Consider the following 7537-nt stretch of genomic DNA (forward strand, 5'->3'; position numbering starts at 1 on the left):
TGAAGTGAGTCAGAAAGAGAAAAAAAATCATAAATTAACCTATACATGTGGAATCTAAGAAAATGGTACAGATAGACCTATCTGCAAAGCAGAAAGAGAGATACAGATGTAGAGAACAAACATATGGACATCAAGGGGGAAAAGGAGGGGTGGGATGCATTGGGAGATTGAGACAGATATATACACACTCCTATGTATAAAATAGATAAGTAACGAGAATGCACTGTATAGCACAAGGACCTGCACTCAATGCTCTGTGGTGACCAAAATGGGAAGGAAATTCAAAAAAGGGGGAATACGTGTACACATACACAGTTGATTCACTCTAATGTACAGCAGAAACAAACAACATTGTCAAGCAATTATACTCCAATGAAAGTTTAAAAAAAAAAAAGATAATTTGGACAGACCAATCACTATAACTTATGTGCAGAGTATATCATGAGAAACGCTGGGCTGGAGGAAGCACAAGCTGGAATCAAGACTGCCGGGAGAAATATCAATAACCTCAGATATGCAGATGACACCACCCTTATGCAGAAAGTGAAGAAGAACTAAAGAGCCTCTTGATGAAAGTGAAAGAGGAGAGTGAAAAAGTTGGCTTAAAGCTCAACATTCAGAAAACTAAGATCATGGCACCTGGTCCCATCACTTCATGGCAGATAGATGGGGAAACAGTGGAAACAGTGGCTGACTTTATTTTTCTGGGCTTCAAAGTCACTGCAGATGGTGATTGCAGCCATGAAATTCAAAGACGCTTACTCCTTGGAAGAAAAGTTACAACCAACCTAGATAGCATATTAAAAGCAGAGACCTTACTTTGCCAAAAAAGGTCCGTCTAGTCAAGGCTATGGTTTTTCCAGTGTTCATGTATGGATGTGAGAGTTGGACTATAAAGAAAGCTGAGCACTGAAGAATTGATGCTTTTGAACTGTGGTGTTGGAGAAGACTCTTGAGAGTCCCTTGGACTGCAAGGAGATCCAACCAGTCCATCCTAAAGGAGATCAGTCCCGGGTGTTCGTTGGTAGGACTGATGTTGAAGCTGAAACTCCAACACTTTGGCCACCTGATGTGAAGAGCTGACTCATTGGAAAAGACCCTGATACTGGGAAAGATTGAGGGCAGGAGGAGAAAGGGATGACAGAGGATGAGATGGCTGGATGGCATCATCGACTCAATAGATATGGGTTTGGGTGGACTCTGGGAGTTGGTGATGGACAGGGAGGCCTGGCATGCTGTGATTCACGGGGTCACAAAGACTCGGACACAACTGAGCGACTGGACTGAACTGAACTGAATCACTATAAGTGAAATATAATCTGTAACTAAAAAAAAAAACAAAAACAAAACAAAACTCCCTACAAACAAAAGTCCAGGACCAGATGGTTTCATAGGCAAATTCTACCATACATACAAAGAAGGACTTACACCAATTCTCAAACTCTCCCAAAAGACTGAAGAGGAGAGAAAGCTCCTAAATACCTGCTATGAAGCCACCAACACACTAATACCAAGACCAGACAAAGACACCACCAAAAAAGAAAATTAGAGGCCAACATCTTTGATGAACATAGATGCAAAAATTCACAACAAAATAATAGCAAACCGAATCCAACAACACAGAAAAAAGATCACACTCCACAACTAAATGGGATTTTTCCCAAGTTCATAAGCAGTTTCAAGATACACAAATCAATGTAATACACCACATTAACAAATATCAAAAACCACATGACCATCTCAATAGATGCAGAAAAAGTATTCAACAAAATTCGACATCCATTCATAAAAAAACCTCTTACCAAAGTGGATATAGAGGGAACAGATCTCAACATGAGAAACCATTTCTGAGAAACCCACAGCCAAAATAATACTAAATGATGAGAAGCTGAGAACCTTCCTGCTAAAATCTGGAACAAGACAAGGATGTCCACTCTCACCACTTCTATACAGCATAGTACTGGAAGTCTTAGCCACAGCAATCAGACAACAAAAAGAAACACTTTCTAAATTGAAAAACAAAAGGTAAGATTGTCACTAGATGCAGATAACTTGATACCACATATAGAAAGTTCTAAGGACTCCACACTAAAACTACTAGATCTACTACTAAATAAAAGAATTCAGCAAAGTAGCAGGAAACAAGATTAAAAATCAGAAATTGGTTGCATTTCTTTACACTAACAATGAAATATTAGAAAGGTAATGTGAAATACATATATACCTTTTAAAATTGCACTGGGACTTCCCTACTAGTCCAGTGGCTAAGACTCTACACTCCAAGTGTAGAGGACCTGGGTTTGAACCTTGGTCAGGGAACTAGATCCCACAAACTACAACTAAGATTTGCATGCTCCAGCTGCAGATCCTGCATGCTGCAACTAAGACTCAGCACAGTCAAATAAATAAATGCTTTAAAAAAAAAAAAGAAGAAGAAGAAATGGCACATATAAACAGTGGAATGTTACTCAGTTATAAAAAGCAATGAAAACTGTCATTTGCAGATACGTGGATGAACCCAGAGACCGTCATGCATGGTGAAATCAGAAAGACAAAAACAAATATCATATATTAACCCATATATGTGGAATCTAGAAAAATGGTACAGATGAACCTATTTGCAAAGCAGAAATAGAGATACAGCCATAGAGAACAAACACGGACACCAAGGAGGGAAAGGCAGGGTGGGATACATTGGAAGATTGGGATAGACATATAGACACTACTATGTATAACATAAATAACTAATGAGAACCTACTGTGTAGCACAGGGAAGTGTACTCAATGCTCTGTGGTGACCTAAATGGGAAGGAAATCCACAGAAGAGGATATATATATATATATATATATATACAGTTGATTCACTTTATAGCAGAAACTAACACAATATTGTCAAGCAACTCTAATCCAATAAGAATTTTTTTAAAATAACAGATAATCTGGACAGACTGATCACTAGAGTAAAACAGAATCTGTAATTGAAAAAAAAACAAAAAACAACTCCCTACTAACAAAAGTCCAGGACCAGATGGCTTCACAGGCAAATTCTACCAACATACAAAGAAGAACGTACACCAGTTCTTTTCAAACTCTCCCCAAAAGACTGAAGAGAACACTCCCAAATACTCCCTATGAAGCCACCAACACCCCAATACCAAAAGCAGACAAAGACACCACCAAAATAGAAAATTAGGGGCCAGTATCTGCGATGAATATAGATGCAAAAATCTGCAACAAAATATTAGCAAACCGGATTGGTCCAACACCACATAAAAAAGGTCACAAACCACTACTTGGGATTCATCCCAAGTTCACAAGCACAGTTTAGCATACGCAAATCAACGTACTATACCACATTACTGAAGGTCAAAACCCTGGGCTTTCCTGGTGGTTCAGCGGGTAAAAAGTCTGCCTGCAATGTGGGAGACCTGGGTTCAATCCTTGGGTTGGGAAGATCCCCTGGAGAAGAGAATGGCTACCCACTCCAGTATTCTGGCCTGGAGAAGTCCATGGACTGTGTAGCTCATGGGGTCACAAAGAGTTGGACACGACTAAGCGACTTTCACTTCACTTCACATGACCACCTCAATAGGTACAGAAAGAGCATTTGCCAAAAATTCAACATCCATTCTTACCAACTCCCAGCTCTTACCAACTGGGTATAGAGAGAACACACCTCACCATAAGAGAAGCCATATCTGAAAAACCCATAGCAAAAATAATGGTGAAAAGCAGAAAGTCTTCCTACTAAAATCTGAAACAAGACAAGAATATTCACTTTCAATCACCAGTATTGGAAGTCCTATAGTCCATGGGTTCGCAGAGAGTCAGACGCGACTGAGCAACTAAGTACAACACAGAAGAGCCACAGCAATCAGACAATAAAAAGAAATAAACGGTGTCAGAATTGGAAAGCAGTGGGTAAAATTGTTACTAGATGCATATGACATATATAGAAAGTACTAATAAGGACTCCAAACTAAAATTACTAGCTTTAATAAAAGTGGAAGGGTTAGTTGCTCACTCATGTCTGACTCTTTGCTACCCAATGGACTGTTGCCCACCAGGCTCCTCTGTCCATGGAATTCTCTAGGCAAGAATACTGGAGTGGGTAGCCATTCCCTTCTCCAGGGCATCTTCCCGACCCAAGGATCAAACCGGGGTCTCCTGCATTGCAGGCAGATTATTTACCGTCTGAGTCACTAGAGAAGCCCACTAGATCTAATAAAGGAATTCAGCAAAGTAGCAGGAAACAAGATTAACATTCAGAAATTGGTTGCATTTCTTTACACTGACAATGAAATATTAGACAAGTAATTTTTAAAAAATACTTTTAAAAATCGCACTGGGACTTCACTGGTGGTCCAGTGGCTAGGGCTCTGGACTCCAAATGCAGAGGGCCCAGGTTTGATCCCTGGTCAGGGAACTACATGCAACAAGCTGCAACTAAGAGTTCACATGCCACAGGTAAAAGATGAAAGATCCCACGTGTCACAGCTAAGACCCAGGGCACCAAATAAAGAAATAAGCAAAAATAAAGAAAAAATAAATAAACTGCATCAAAACAAACACACTTAAACAACCCCTAGAGATAAATCTGACCAAGGAGGTAAAAGAATTATAGGCTGAGAACTATAAAATATTAACAAAGGAAATTAAAGTGGATTCAAAGAAATGGAAAGATACCCTATGCTCTTGGATTGGAAGAATTAATATTGGTAAATGGCAATACTACCCAAAAGAGTCTATAGATTGAATGTGATCCTTATCAACATATCCATGACATTTTTCACAGAACTAGAACAAATAATACAAAAATGCATATAGGAACATTAAAGACCCAAAATTGCCAAAGCAGTACTATGGGGAAAAGCAAAGCAGGAGGTATAACTCTCCCAGACATCGGACACCACCACAGTTACAGTAATCACAACAGTGCACAAAGACAGACAGAGACCACTGGGACAGAAGAGAGACAGCACGGAAATGAACCCTCAAACCCAGAATCAGTTAATCTTGGACAGAGGAGGCAAGAACATGCAATTGGAAAAAGACAGTCTCTTTAGCAAATGGTGCTGGGATAGCTGGACAGCCGCATGTAAATCAGTAAAGCTAGAACACACTCTCACACAAAAATAAACTCAAAATGGCTTAGACTTCAACCTAAGACATGACACCATAAAACTCCTAGAAGAGAGCACAGGCAAAACATTCTCTGACATAAGTCATACCAATGTTTTCTTAGGTCAGGCTCCCAAGGCAATAGAAATAAAAGCAAAATAAACAAGTGAGACCTAATAAAACTTACAAGCTTTTGCACAGCAAAGGAAGCCATAAATAAAAGAAAAAGAGAACTCATGGAATGAAAGAAAATATTTGCAAATGATATGACCAACAAGAGCTTAATTTTCAAAATATTTAAATAGCTCATACAACTCAACAACAACAAAAAGCCAAACAACCCAATCAAAAATAAGCAGAAGAACTAAATAGGCGTTTCTCCAAAGACAAAATACAGTGGCCAACAGGCACATGAAAAGATGCCCAACATCATAATTATTACAGAAATGCAAATCAAAGCTACAATGAGGGACCACCTCACACCAGTCAGAATGGCCATCATTAAAAAGTCTACAAATAACAAACACTGGAGAGGGTGTGGAGAAAAGGGAACCTTCCTACACTGTTCTTGGGAACGTATGTTGGTGTGGCCACTGTAGAAAAGGGTAACAGAGGTTCCTCAGAAAACTAAAAATAGAATTAGCATATGATCCACCAATCTCATTTCTGGGCATATATCCAGACAAACTATAATTCAAAAAGATGTATGCACCCCTATGTTCATAGCAACACTATTCACAATAGCCAAGACATGGAAACAACCTACAGGTCCATCAACAGATGAATGGATACAGAAGATGTGGTACATACATATAATGAAACACTGCTCAACAACAACAAAAAAGAATGAAATCCTGCCTTTCACAGCAACATGGATACAACTAGAGACTGTCATACTAAGCAAAGTAGGTCAGAAAGAGAAAGACAAGTACTTATGATATCATTTATATGCTGAATCTAAAATATGACACAAAAAGTGGATCAAGATGGCCGAGAAGTAAGATATAGAGTTCACCTTGTTCCACAAATAAATCAAAACTACATCCACAGATGCAATGATTTTCACAGAACATCTACTGAATGCTGGCATAAGACCCAAGACTCCCAAAAGGGCAAGAAAATCTCCATATAACCATGCAATGGCAATAAAAAACACAGAAAGGAATCAGGACAGGTCCTGGTCTGGGAGGGAACGTTAAATGGGAAATCTTTCTGCACACTGGGAAGTCCACTCTCCAACCTGAGACACTTGCACTGGGGTGAGCAGGGGCTGGGTGCTGAAGCTCGGGCTTCAGAGGTCAGACCCAGGAGAGGACTGGGGTGGGCTGTGTGTGGACAGCCTGAGGGGGCGAGGGTGTGGTCACCACAACTGAGGGAGTATGGGAAGGAGCCTGGGCTATTATTGGGGCAGGGAGGGGGGAATGAGAAGAGTGGGGACTGCCACAGGAGCTTCTTTCTCCACACACTCTCAGGCAGCAGGGCACCACCTACACACACTCCAGGGGTGGGTGTGAGCCTCTGCTCCCATCTCAGACTGCAGAGGCAGACACAGGCTGCTGCTGCCGCTGAGGGACCCAGGATCGGGCACCAACTGCTGCCCCCGCCTTCCTGGAGCCTGTGCCGGTCACACACCTGCACATCTTCTATCAAGGGGATAATGGCCAGCACACGCCGAGGAAAGAGACAGCAAGCACCCAAACCGATTACTGTCCTCATGCCAAAAAATATGAAACTCACACAAGCAACCCACAGGCATTCTCTCATATAAAAAACCATCCAGGACTGTATAAAGAAAGAGAAGTTGCTCAGTCGTGTCCGACTCTTTGCGACCCCATGGACTGCAGCCTACAAGGCTCCTCCATCGATGGGATTTTCCAGGCAAGAGTACTGGAGTCCCAAACTCACAGAGTAAGAGGGCTTCCCTGGTGGCTCAGAGGGTAAATTGTCTGGCTGCAAAACGGGAGACCTGGCTTTGATTCCTGGGTGGGGAAGATCCCCTGGAGAAGGAAATGGCAGCCCATTCCAGTACCCTTACCTGGAAAATCCCATGGATGGAGAGGACTGGTAGGCTACAGTCCATGAGGTCTCAAAGAGTCGGACACAACTGAGCGACTTTTCACTTTCACAGAGTAAGAGAAATAGAAGAAAAATGAAGAAGCAGAGGAACGACTCCCAATTCAAAAACCAAGAGAACTCCCCTGAAAGAACAATGACACAGATCTCTTCAGTCTAATACTCACTGAGTTCAAAACGGAGGTAATGAAAATATTGAAGGAATTAAGAAAGACTATTGACAGAAATGCAGATAACTATAAAAAAGGAAATAGGAACTATAAGGAGGAGCCAAGAAAAATTAGAAAATTCATTTTCTGACACAAAAGTTGAGCTCAAGGCAATGAATACCAGAATGAATAAT

The 7537-nt window shown here is 40.9% G+C and overlaps 1 non-coding gene across 1 annotated transcript; it reads left to right on the forward strand.

Annotated features, from left to right (window-relative positions):
* Nucleotides 1-4353: 4353 nt before the first annotated feature.
* TRNAW-CCA lies at nt 4354-4426 on the forward strand. Its single transcript has one exon. It is a non-coding gene; the product is annotated as a tRNA-Trp (tRNA).
* Nucleotides 4427-7537: the final 3111 nt, after the last annotated feature.

Source organism: Cervus elaphus, chromosome 24, assembly GCF_910594005.1.
Source record: "Cervus elaphus chromosome 24, mCerEla1.1, whole genome shotgun sequence".
Taxonomy (NCBI): Eukaryota; Metazoa; Chordata; class Mammalia; order Artiodactyla; family Cervidae; genus Cervus; species Cervus elaphus.